Source organism: Lycorma delicatula, chromosome 3 (assembly GCF_047948215.1).
Source record: "Lycorma delicatula isolate Av1 chromosome 3, ASM4794821v1, whole genome shotgun sequence".
NCBI classification, from domain to species: Eukaryota; Metazoa; Arthropoda; class Insecta; order Hemiptera; family Fulgoridae; genus Lycorma; species Lycorma delicatula.
This window is the reverse complement of record NC_134457.1, coordinates 35,753,762-35,767,647: the sequence shown is the minus strand read 5'-3', so window position 1 is coordinate 35,767,647 and position 13,886 is coordinate 35,753,762. Positions and strand designations below refer to the sequence as shown.

Below are 13,886 nucleotides of genomic sequence, written 5' to 3'. Positions count from 1 at the left end.
AAGTTGGAAAATTTTGAATTTTATTTAGAAACAGTACACTAGACCAAAGTGCATTATACGTACCAGTTTATAATAAATGTTCAAAAATAATCCCGTCATTTTCAATACATTTCTTAACATGTTTCTGTACTGCTTTTGTTGCGCTTTTTAGTTCTTCAGGGCTGTTCTTAAGTTGTTAAGCGGCATCCATAATGCGGACAATTAATTCCTCACGAGAATGTATTTTTGTTTTGTTTACATTTTTTATCCATCCCCAGACGCAAAAATCTAAAGGCGATTTTTGTGGCCAAGAATGTGAACCTCCACGACGATCCATTTGTCAGGGAAATTATGATTTAAGTGAGTAGAAACGACACCATCGTGTTACAAGAGATACAGCATCGTGTTGGAAGTATACTTTGGGTTTCTTGATGTATGAAGATCTGCATCTGCGGCAATTCTTCTCGAAAAAAGTGAAAGGTGACCTCAGTATTTAAGCGGCTAGGTAATATTAATGGTCAAACAGCTGATTGTAGATAAGACCTCACCATACATGGTGTTGAAAATTGCCTTCCAACGTTTTATGAGGATTTACGTCTGCCCATATATGCTCACTGCTTAAGTTATTATTGACGCCATCCCGAGTGAAATTGGCTCGTCGGTAAACATAACATAATTGTAGCGGTGTCGATTTGTATTTGCCCAGTCGCAGAACTGCAAGCGAAGCTGACCGTCTCCTGAGTGTAGATGTTGAACTGGCTATTCATGATAAGAATAAAACTTGTTTTGTTTAAGTGTCCTCCGTACTATCGAATACAAACTCCGTCCGCTTAGAAAGACTTTGTGTACTGACGCATGAACTGCTTAAGATTGTTATTGAATTTCATCCATATCAACATCATGTTGCACAGATCTTTCGTAGCTGTTACGAATACCAGGTAGTAAACCTGTCTCCCGAAGATCGCAAAAAGTCGCGCTAATTGTTTTGGAATTTGGAATCCTGCAATTCGGAAAAGTAATTCATATTCTACTGTAGCAGCTGTAGCACTACCATTACACAAACCTAAAATGAATACCATATCAGTGTAATCCTCTTTTGTAAGTAAGTTCGGGATTACTTCAATGGCAAACCGATCACGTTCAAACAAAATTCACAGAAAACCTTCGTTGACGATAGCACAGTTCACAGTAGCCCAAATACTTAATCTGCCTTACAGATTGATATAAACACTAATAAAGTACTGCGCATTGTTGATCAGCTGTTGTTATTTTATTATTTACTTTGAAATAATTTTCAAGCAATTTATTTCTTTTCTGTCATTGATAAAAAAGTTATCTAAGTAATTTTTATTTTACAATTGTGTAATTCCCAGTTTTGTTTTAATTTTTAACAATAATTTTTAACAAAAAATTCTGTTTTTGAAAATGTTCACATCACAAAAGATTTTTTTTTTTATATTAAATAATTAATTTTCTGACAAATGTGATAATGTACTGTTTCTAAATAAAATACGAATTTTTTTTTAACTTTCTTTGTTTTATTCAACTTACCTCACAAAAATTTGATCAAATAAAAATTATCTACAAATTCTGTTTAAAAGTTTTATGTTGTTATTATCTACTTAAATAAAGTTATTGTACGTCAAACATAAAAAACAGTATTTTTTACCCCATTTTATTTGGTTTTCACCCAAAATTTCTCAAAAACTACTGCAGGTACGGTTCTAGGACCAATCTTACTTTATTTTTCAGATCAAAACCATAAGAAATCACTAATTCTGTCCCTTAATTAACATCCTAAACACTTTAGTACGATCTTATTTCACCGGGATAGTTGAAATTCGAGCAAAATTTTTCAACTCGCAAACGAAGCATTTTAAGACATATTTATATGAACTTTTCCCATTATTTTTAAGAATATAATAGGTTAGGAAAGTGCGGGGATAACTTTGTGATTCAGGCTGTATATATTTACACATATCTGGCTAAAGAGTGGGTGTTTTCGTAGAGAAGTAGTCATGACTATTTTATACAGTAACTGTAATGAGTGATCTGACATTGTAGTTTTAACTTGGGATATTTTTAATTAAAATTAAAATTATAAAATTCAAAATAAATTAGTTAAATTTAATTAACTTTTTTCTTTAAATGATAAAAGTCAGACAGGAAAAACTTAAATGAATTAAGTTATACTATTTTAGAAAATAAACTAAGTTAATAAGGAATTTATATGTAAAATTTAATAAAAAAAAAACTACTAAAACATAGTTATAAAGATTAAGACAAAAGAGATATACTATTAAAAAAATGCTGCTCTAAATGAGGATTCATCCCAGATTATTTTTTACATTATTACAGTTATTATTGTAGAGAAGCTGCTAAACAGGTTTAATAAAATGCAGGAGTGTCGAGCCAGTTTGATAACCGGTTTCTTTAATTTCAGTTTTTTAAATTTTTAATTCTGAACCACTTGCTAATTTACTATACAGTATTTATCAATATATTTATGAATACTTATCATCGTGATTATTAAGCCTAATTACATTTGCGATATAATTTATTATTTTTAAACTACCAATTTATAAATATATTTAAACTAGTAACTCTTTTTAAGTTTTAATTAAAATATTATTAAAAATGAGAATGTGTGAACATCGATTAATATTACTTTGTTATTATGTTATATTTAACTGTCATTACCTTAAAACAAGCTATCTGGTAAAACTTCCTTCCCACGAAGACAGGAAAAACCTGGAAAAATAAAAACATGAAAAATACTATTAAATTTATTTTTTTTTGATTGTGTTATGATTTTCAATGTGATCTTCAATAAGCAATACTTATATATTTTAACACGAAGAAATCGAAATAACTTAAATAAAAGAAAAAACGATTCAGATCTTTGCCGGAAAAGAAACCAAGACAGAGTAATTAAAAGAAAGATTAGTTGATTCAGTATATAAATGTACATTACAAAAATAGAGGTAATAACGTGAAAGATTATTTTGAAGCTTACGAAATATCGCTTCATAAAACAGTAACGAAAAATAGAGAATGATCTTTTTAATCCTCAATTTCTATTTACACATTAAACGGATGAATTTCATTTCTTTACTGAAATTTTTCTTTAATGAAGAAAAAACCAACCAAACAGAAATATCCTTTCCAACCTACCGAATTAACAGACTTCTGGGTAACAGATAGAAGCGTGTAGCCTACTATTAATTCTCTAAAAAATAACATTCCGTTATTCTCATTTCCCATTTTGGTCATTTTTATTTCCTTGTTCGAAGTAAAGGAATTATTGTGATCGCGAAAAATTTTTGGTTTTAAGATTGCAATGGAAATATAAATTTTGACCATCCCTGAATCCGCTTTGACTAATTTCGGCGTGACGTCTGTACAAACATATGTATGTACGTACATATCTCGCATAACTAAAAAAACGATTAGCCATACGATGTTGAAATTTTGGATTTAGGACTTTTGTAACATCTAGCTGTGTACTTCCCCTTTTGATTGCAATCGACAATCAAAAGTCTCCAAGAAACTCCAAAATCCAAAAAAATTGGATTTTGGACTTTTTATTAACTGCAGTCCTCATTGAGAGCTTTTCAACAATATATCGTAAGTAGCACTTATTTTCATTGTTTCCAGAGTTATAGCCAAATTAAATTTTAATTAATGAATTATTTGGATCTTAAACGGGCAGGTACATCGGTTCGAATCAGACTTCATCTCATTTTTTAAATCTTCTTTTTAATTTAAATATATTGATTTGTTAATAATTATTAACTTCTGATTGTAAAAAAATGTGATTGAATATTAAAACTGCGAAATTCTAATTATCTTTTAAAAATGTTAGTTTGAAAAATAATTTTAGAAATTTCTTCTCAAAAAAATTAATTTATGAATTGAAAATGCTCCAAGACTTTAAAAACCGAATATGAAGAAAATAATAAAAGAATAAATTGAAATATTTAGATGAAATAATTAAACACAGCACTTAAGAAAAAGAATCGGATAAAGTTAGAACTACTAGAATGAATCTTTTCAGACTGACTAAAAGAATTTTTAATTGTCTGTAATAAAAAAAAATATAAATATCTGATTTAATGAAGCTTTTAAGGATATACCACGGAAGAAATAATTTTACATAGAAATAAATTTAAAAATATTATTTTAGAAAACAAGGGTTTCCGAGAAAATCCAAAAAAGAAATATTAGTATAGGTTGAGTGAAAGAGAGAAAGAAAAAAACATGAAGAGAGAATGCACAAATTTTGGGAAGAAATGAAGTCCAAAGAAAAAAAAAATTATTAAGATATTTATTTTGGACCTAAGGTGGCCAGTTCAAGAATTCTTCTTCTTCTTCTTGAACTGTTCTTCTATTCAATTTTGTACTAAACTTAAAAAATTGTGAAAGGTTACTTTTTACAATATAGGCAAGACTCTATTCTCAGTTTATATGAAATACTATACGAATATAAAAGGCTGCAGGTTAGCAATGACGATACAGGAAGAATAACTTAAACAATTAATGTTCACACATAATTTATTTCAGTTAATATCCTCACGATTCTGCAACAAATTAGTAGTTTTTACAGTGTATCTGTTTGATCTTATAACCCTCAACAATTTTGCAGGAAAGTAATAAAACTGCATTTAATAGTACACGATTGTATTTATTGAACTCATCGAATCTGTGCTCAATGCCAAATATATCATTTTCTATTTATAGTATAACATAAAGCATTTTTTGTTACTTTTTATTCATATGCGATAATATTTATTTATTGCATTAATAAATATATGCCAATTAAAATTTAATAGATTTACGGAAGCTTTAAATTTATTTATTTATTCCGTATAGTAAACGTAAAGTACTCCATTGTTATTCAATTTTAGATAAGAATTAATACATTTTTTTGGCATTTATCCCGTAAAAAAACAAAACAAAAAAACAACAGCTGTTGAAATCTCCTTCCCACTTTTGTATCTTTAACGGATTTTTTCTTTTGCAAAGAATAAAAAATATATCCCTGTTAAGTAACTATACACCATAAAACCATACAAATGTTAAAAAAACTATTTTCCTTTCCAGAATTCTTTATAAAAATTGTGTATTTTATTAATTATTTGTCTCATTTTACATGATTATGAAAATTGTACCCAAATTAAAATTGAAATATTTTCAATCAAAAACAAATAATTTAAAATGTGTTTTTGAGAATACACGAATTCCATGCCTTTAATTATATTATAAACATATCACGTAGTATTCCCATAGTTACACTTTCAACGGCCACAAAAGAGATAAATGAAAAAAATATTTTTGTGAGGTTAGGTCGTGGGAATTGGGAGAGATTTTTGTGGCACAAGCTCTGCTTGATGACAACATATTAGAAGAAATTAATGGTCGAAATTTGTAGCATGTAAAAAAACGATCTTGTTTGAAACATGGCGCTTTTTAAATGAATGATGCAGACGATATCATTCAACCGTAGGGATCGGTAAAGATGAGAACTTAAAAAAAAATGCTTTTGTAAATTATTTCGTTAAAATAAACAAAAACATATCAATTATAGTAGAAGATTATATATTCATGACCTACATTCCCCTCGTTTTACGTGAATTAATAAAAAGCTTCTTGACTTCTTTAACACGCATCCTCATTTCTTTTTCTTTTCTTTCTTGCTTGACGAATTAATTAACCACAGAAGTTTATACATAGAAATGGAATTCTGTAGCATATGAAAAATACCATGCCTGACCGGAATTCAAACCCGGGACCTCCAGATGAAAGACAGAGACGCTACCCTTCTCCGTGAAAATCGGTAAAAAAATCTTGTCGTCAATGATTTATATTAAAATCATTTAATTTTAATATACTTCTGCATTTTACATCCAAAATAATTTATTTTCTGTATTATAACTTTTGTCTTTCGGACAAAAGTTATCTTTTTGAGTTTTTACCTCCTCTAGTTAAACTACTGAATTAAATAATAATGGGGTATTTAGTAATCAACCTATTAATCTAGTTTTTCTTATATTGAAAATTCATCGCAAATATTTTTATTTTCTCTGTTAATTCTGGTAAGCTCATCATCACACATTTTTCAGTTCTTCTAAGTTTCAGGTAGATATTACTCATGAATGTTTAGAAATGTAAATAAATAATTGCGTATTACCGGGTGATTTAGAAAGGACTTCACAATTTTAAAAGAATATAAACATTTATTTTGATAACTTACAGATTCGGTGGAAGTCTTATTTCATAGCAAAACCATCAAATTTTTAATCACGAAGTTCATTAGCACCTAATTCAGTCACTATCGCTCTGGTGCGGAATATATCGCTGTGCGTTTTGGTTTCACGATTTGTAGTCAGCAGCTGAAGTTCAACATAATTTTTGTAGAGAGTACGATAGGGAGCCTCCTAGTAGGCATACAATTTATTCTTGGCACCAAACCTTCGTTGAGGCAGGATGTTCTATTAAACACACAAAATCACAAGGAGCCCACGCGTCCTTGAAGCTGCTGTGGAATAACTCAGAGGATGAACACCCATAATTACTGAAAATGGGGTAGCGAAAACCCTCAAAAATCTTTGAAACACATTCCTGATAGCCCTTAGATCAATGGATTTTATGCCCTACGCAAACAAAGACTGTACGGCCCGTTTTTCTTACAGGAGGCAACCGAAATGGTATAGTTTTTCTGGATATGCTTCAAAATTTCCTAATTCCCCAGTTAGACGATGATGACCAAGATAAACGTCATTACTATCAGCAAGACGGAGCACCACCTCACTACCGCCTAGAAGTTCGAAATTTTCTTGATACTCAATTACCAGGTCGGTGGATTGGTCGTGAAGGTTCAATTGCATAATCTCGTTCCCCAGATTTTACTCCGGTTTCATTAACGATCGGATTTGCCTGTTAATCTTGTTGAATTAAAACTTTGAATTAACGCCACAGCTACAGAAGTAACGCCCGACTTGCTGGCTACAGTCTGAAATGAAATCGACTTCAAGTGGGGTATAAGTCACATTACAAATGAAAGCCATATCGAACCAAAGTGAATGTTGGGTGAAAAACTTGATATGTTTTTGTATGAAATGAGACCTCAAACGAATCTGTAAGTTATCTAAATAAATCTTTATATGCTTTTAAAGTTGTGAAGTCCTTTTTTAATCATGAGGTAGTTCTAGCTGGTGAATTTGAAGTAGTGTTGGTTATTGAAGTAGTGTAGCACTACTGATAATAGTACATTGGAAGAAATAATGTATAGCGACAAGATTTCGTAGGTAGCAAAAAACTATATTCAATTTATTCCCAGCCTTCACGCCAACTAAGATTTTTATAGTTTGGCGAGTAGTAAATGAAGTGTACAAGAAAGAAATTCCAAAAAAAGATCTATAACGTTACAATAAATGTCTAGTAAATAAATTGAGATGTAAAATCTACTTCTAGTTTATGCATCAACTTCATGATTTACGTATAGAATCGATTTATTTAAAATTATAATATTATAGAGATTCAAGGAAAAATTAATATACTTATATTACTTTAAAAAGTAATATAAACAATTCGATTATGTAATTCTTGTAGATTAAAAAAGTATTGAGATAATAAAAATAAGTTGTAGCCTACTATTTATTAATAAATAAATTCAATTTTAAAGTACAAAAAAAAATTAAATGAAAAAATACATTTCAAAATTTGAGTAGGAAAACATAATCAGATAATGCTTAAAGAATCTACAATTTTGATGATAATATTACAAAGGATGACTACTAAAAGCAAGTAAAGTTTTTGTATGTAAATTAAATTTATTAGTATAAAAAACAACTATAAACCCATACAGGAATTGAATATAACCTTTAAAAATGTATTTTTATCAAACAGTTAAAAGACAAAGAGGTTATAAAGTGTAAAATAAAAAGATTTTTGTTAACTTATTTAAGTATTCATGGCATTATTTTGAAGAAAGAATAAAACAAAACGTAGTCTATCAGGCCATAAATTCATTCATCTAAGCTAAGACAAATAATATTAGCTAGGACTGTACTTTAAAAACGTTTTACGTGATTAAAATTATTATTATTATAAAACACAATGCAAGTAATTTAAAGTATAGGGATGTGTAAAAAATTTCAGATCGAAATGTTACTACAGAATAGAGAATGTATAAGTGCATCAAACTCAAACAACTAATGTAAAAAAAAAATTAAATAGGTTTTTGTCATTTAAACAGTTAGTTGTCCTCGATTTAAAATTAGATTTGATTAACTATAATGTACTACTGTATATGTACATCCTTTCTCGTGCATTTACGTGAGAACAAAAAGTAAATAAATAAGTAAAAAACAAATAATTCGTTACATAGCATGCATTCTGCATTCAAGTTCAAAAATAATTTATTATTAAATTTAATACAACAGAAGAACGTGAATAACTTGTGAGATATACAATCACGAACAAATAAACAAACACACATGCACGCGCGCGCGCGCGTACACGCACACAGAGAGAGAGAGAAAGAGAGAGAGAGAGAGTTTGAGTTGGGTGAGGAGTGAGGGAGAGAGATAAACACATACACTCACATATATATAAATATATATATATTTAAATAATATATTGCGAGTACTTAGTCACACATTTCACAGCCATGAGATTATTTATTTTATCATTTAACACTTATTTAATTGCGCCACTAATATAAGTTACATTGATTTTTTTAAAATTAAATACACATTTATCTTATTTCACATAGTTGTTCATACAATAAAAAATAAATACATAGTAATAATCATATTAATAGATATTTTCTTTAACCTCGTAAAATATTACTTTCAGGAGGTATCCTTTAAAAAAAAAAAAAAAATTAATTAATTAATTATGGATTTATATAAAAAAACCAATTCGATCTACTTTCAGTCATCTGTCCGCAACAGAAATGATATCTTAATATCCCAGAATATGTAGAAAATATTTCATTGTACACTACCCTTGACGCAGATAAATGCATCATTTCAAAAAAAATGAACCGATAATATTCAATTAAACTTTCTCATTTACGTATGAAATACATCATTAATAAAAGGAAACTTTCAAGAAATTAAAAAAAATTAAACTAGGGTAGAAATTTTTTAATATCAATTAAATGAAAATTATTTGATTAAAATGATAAAATGCAAAATATGAACTATAAGCTTTTATTTCTTGAAGTTAATTTTCATCTGATTTGAATGCGATTCATAGTCTCATTTTAAATCGTGTATGAGGTTTTAACACTTACAAATTTTACTAAACAAGGTCAAAACTTTTTATGTATATATAGAATAGTTTGAGTATATAAGTATATTATGATAAGTTTCTACTCTATTCCTTATGAATATTCCGGAAGTCTTCAGATTATCCCATGCAGCTTTCTGAATCTGAGGCCCGTTGGCAGCCGCGTCTCTTATTTGTGACGTGTGAGTGAGGTGTAGTCTTGTACGGGCTCAAGTCGACCATATGTAAAACGTGTGGTTTCATGAAACCCAACTACCAAAGAAGTTCCTTCTTCTTGTAAAAAGAGGAACCTTTAATAAGTTCCTCTGTGATAGGAAGAGGAGGAGGTCGCCAGAGTGTAGGTATTGTGGGCTATGCGATACGGTTGAACACACGGTGTTTAACTGTTTTAGATGGGAGGAGGCTAGGAGGGACGTGCTGGCTATTGTTGGTGCCATAACACCAGATAATGTGATAGAGGCAATGTTGCATAGCCCCAGAAACTTTAACCTAATTGGTAAGATGGTGGGCAACATTCTGAAAAGGAAGGCGATGGAGGAAGTTGAAGAGGAAGAGGATGTTACCTAGTGGGGTGTGGCTGGATAGCCCCGTTCATGAGGAGTGCGATGCTGAGGTGTCGCATTTCCGATGAGTGAGCGGGGACTCCTGGGGTGAATAGTGTAAAGACCGAGTCCCGATCGGAGGTTCCGTGTGGGGAACCTCTGATTTGAGGTAGGAAAATAAAGACCGAGACCCGATTAGAGAACCTCCTTGGGGGACACCTGATTTGAGGCAGGCAATTAAGAAGACCTAGTTCCGGCTGACCGCGTGGTACCCCGTGCCAGGGCCGGCATAGCTGGCTTCGGCATGGTCGCCCGGAAAGTTAGAGGCAATGGCACCCCTAGGACCGAGTGTGCTTCTACGGCGGGTCCGGACCTAGGGGATGGGATAAAAAAAAAAAAAACTACCAAAGAAAACCGGTATCCATGATCTGGTATTCAAATCCGAATTAATTATCTTTATAAGGATTTGAACCTGAGAATTATTGGCTTTGAAATCAGCTGATTTACGATGACGAGTTTAACCACTAGACCAACCCGATGAGTTGGTGGTCCAGTGGTTCTATTCTGATAAGTGTTCAAATTATTCGAACGTTTTTGAAAAATCTTTATTTTTCGGTCAAAATCAAATATTTTTTTGCTAAGCTTGTAAAGTCGTGTCAGTAAAGATGTTTTTTTTTATGAAGTAATACAATATTTTAAAAAATAGTTTTTGCACGTTTACTTTTATTATTTTCACTTTACTGAAATCATAAAATGATTCACGAAGGCGGAACATTAATTTTAAAACTATTTTATATATATATATATATATATATATACATGTAGAAACATAGATACGGACATTATCTGTGACCATATTTTAACTGATGTTTGTTGGAATATTATTAAGGTATGCATTTAGATGGGAAATATTTAATTACAAATAACTTTGTAATTGAAAACTTAATTGGATGAACAACTTTGCTCTCTGGATAAAATCTCGAAGCGGGTTACAGTAAGCATTATTTTTTTCGTACGATAACTATCTTGTGCAATGTGATAATACTATGCTCCGTACGCATAAAATACACTAAGATGATATTTGTTGTAACTTTGAATTATATTTAAAATTTCGAATAACGGAAAGCTATAATTTTATACTATTAAACAACGAACCACACCCCCCCCCCCCCCAAACAAAAAAAATATGAAAGAAGACAATATACGGATTATATAAAATAATTTAACAACCCACCGGGTTGGTGTAATTGTAAAATCGTCTGCGTAAATCAGCTGATTTCAATGTCGAGAGTTTCAAGGTTGAAAATTTATAAAAGGTACGATTTGGAATCGTTTGCTTTTATACGGATTTGGATACTAGCTCGTGGATACGTCATTAGTGACTCATCAATATAACATTTTGTTAAGTGTAAATGTGTAGTGTTAACAGAACCAGGTTGACCATATAGCCTACCAGGCTGGTCTAGTGGTTAACTCATCATCGCAAATCAACTGATTTCAAATTTGAGAGTCCTAAGATTCAGATCCTAGTGAAGGCAGATACTTTTACACGGATATGAATACTATATCTTGGATACCAGTGTTCGTTGGTGGGTGGCTTTCTACTAGCCATACGTCTAATATATGGACAGCCTCTTTTGTCTCTGTTTAGCCTCCGGAACCACCGTAAGGTAATACCTAACGGTGGTTCCGAGGATGACTGAGAATAATAGTATGAATGTAAATGAAGTGTAGACTTGTACACTCTCAGGTCAACCATTCCTTAGATGTTTGGCCAATTGAAACCCAACCACCAAAGAAGACCACTGTCCACGATCTAGTATTCAAATCAGTATAAAAATAACTGCCTTTACTAGGATTTGAACCTTAGATATCTCGACTTTGAAATCATGACGAGTTAACCACTAGACCAACCCGATGGGCTATATATGGCCAGCCTGAGTCTGTTCAACACAACACATTTACACTTAATAAAATGTAATATTGATGAGTCGCTAATGACTTTAATTGTTAATGGGGCTTTAAATAGATATTAAAAACAAAAAAATCATTTAAAATTCTGAAAAATTAAAAAAAGAAACAGTTTCTCTTCAATCAACTTGGAAAAGAAAAACTGTTTAATTCATTCCTTGCATATACTTTTTATAAGCACTTTCATGTATTACGTCTAAATGCAAAGATTTTTTGGGTTTTTTCATTTGTAGAAGTTATAGTAAATTCTTAGTTTCTTCAAGATTATTAATACTGAAAGTTAAACAAAAACTGTTTAACAAAAATTATGTGGTGTACATAGACGTTTTGAAGCAGAGTTTATCATCTCTGCGTTTACTACTATTGAGTTTTTATACGCCTTTATACATTATAAATAAAAGTAAAGTGTAAAATTTAATAAATATAAAAAAATAATTAAATAGAATGAAACTTGAACATTTTTTTAAAGAAATTCCAATTTTTATAAGTCGGCTGCAAATTAAAAAAATTACTAATTTTTAATTTGTGGCACGCTTCAAAAAGACGAAATTTAAAGAATAATAGAAAAAAGAATTATTTTTTACTCCTTAGTGCAATCGTTTTTTTAAATTATTTTATTAAAAAAAATCAATTAATGCAACAATTATTAAAAATAAATCTAGTTCCCCATCGCAGCTTTGCCCGCACTTTATGGTTACTTTCGTTTTCCGTAGCGGTCAATCTTTTTATTTTATGTTAATTATTCAAATAACCGGAGCCAGACATGCATACATTAACGTTGGCAGTGGCTGTAATCCTTGAGCCACAACACCGTATATCTTCACAACCGTTAACAAAATCGGAATTAAAAAACCCAAGAATGGTTTTTAAATATTTATCTGAAGAGTATTTGCAAGCCCAAATCTACCGAATATCTGTTTTACTATAGTCGGAATTGGGAAAATTTACAATTTTCGTTCAAAACCTTTTTTACCTTTCTTCATCCCCTTTCAAGCTCGAATTTCAAAAATCTAGAAATTGGTTTATTGACTTGAAGATTACGCTCAACAAAAATCAAGTTGATTTCTTCATTTGTTACCAAGAAATTAAAAAAAAATAACAGGGTTTTAAAAAAAAATTAAAAAATCAATTTAACCCTTGAAACTCGGAATGATTCTAAAAAACTCTAAAAATTGGTTTTTAGATGTTCATAATCAATGAGTTCAAATCCAACTCACAAAATGACAGACGCTCACAGTTCACAATTCATTAAAGTTTGTGCTTCCGGTTGAAGAACAAACTCCACTACTGTATATATATAATACTTATATTTTAGAGATTATATAATACTTATATTTTAGAGATTTTTCGTGATGAAATAAAGTATATCCAGAAAGCTTCTCATTTATGCCAAGAAAGATGGTAAAAAATTTATTTGCGAAATATCTGGTAGTTTTTTTATCCCGAAGAAACAAAAACCCTCTTCGTATTTATATAATAGTGTAGATAGATTACTTTTATTTAAATTTAATTCTATTATTAAGTAATATTATTCATTCGATTGTTTCGAATCATTCAGTTCAAACCCTGTTCACAATTCATTAAAATTTTTGCTTCAACCGGTAAACCTCCACTACAAAATATATATACATTATTTTTTTCGAGATGAAATATATCCAAAAACCATCTCAGCTATACCAAGAAAAATGGGTAAAAAGTTAGTAGCGATAGATCGGGTAGGTTTTTCGTTTATCCCGAACAAAAAACCCTCTTCCTGTTTATATGATTGTATATTTTACTAAGTAGAATTATATGGTGTTTTCATGCATTTCAATTTTTTTTTCCTTCCGTGTTGAATTGATAAAATATATTTAGTAATGTTAAGCAAAGAACTGTACTTAGATTTATTGATGTACATAAGTATATATATATATATATATATATATATATATATATATATATACATAAAGAAAATTTATATATATTACATATAATATAATATAATAATTTATATATATATATATATATAAAAAACTATATATATATAACTATATATATATATATATATGTACATACTTTTCTTTCCTTATTGCTTACGTTTATATTTCTATAAGTTGA

At 30.1% G+C, this 13,886-nt stretch overlaps 1 long non-coding RNA gene across 1 annotated transcript in view; it reads right to left on the bottom strand.

Moving 5' to 3' along the window:
• LOC142320869 (uncharacterized) overlaps nucleotides 1–13,886 on the bottom strand; it is a 436,047-nt gene that overhangs the window by 377,558 nt on the left and 44,603 nt on the right. The window contains exon 2 of the long non-coding RNA XR_012755498.1: nucleotides 2,680–2,730. This is a non-coding gene — a long non-coding RNA (uncharacterized LOC142320869). The remainder of the gene's footprint in view (nucleotides 1–2,679; nucleotides 2,731–13,886) is intronic.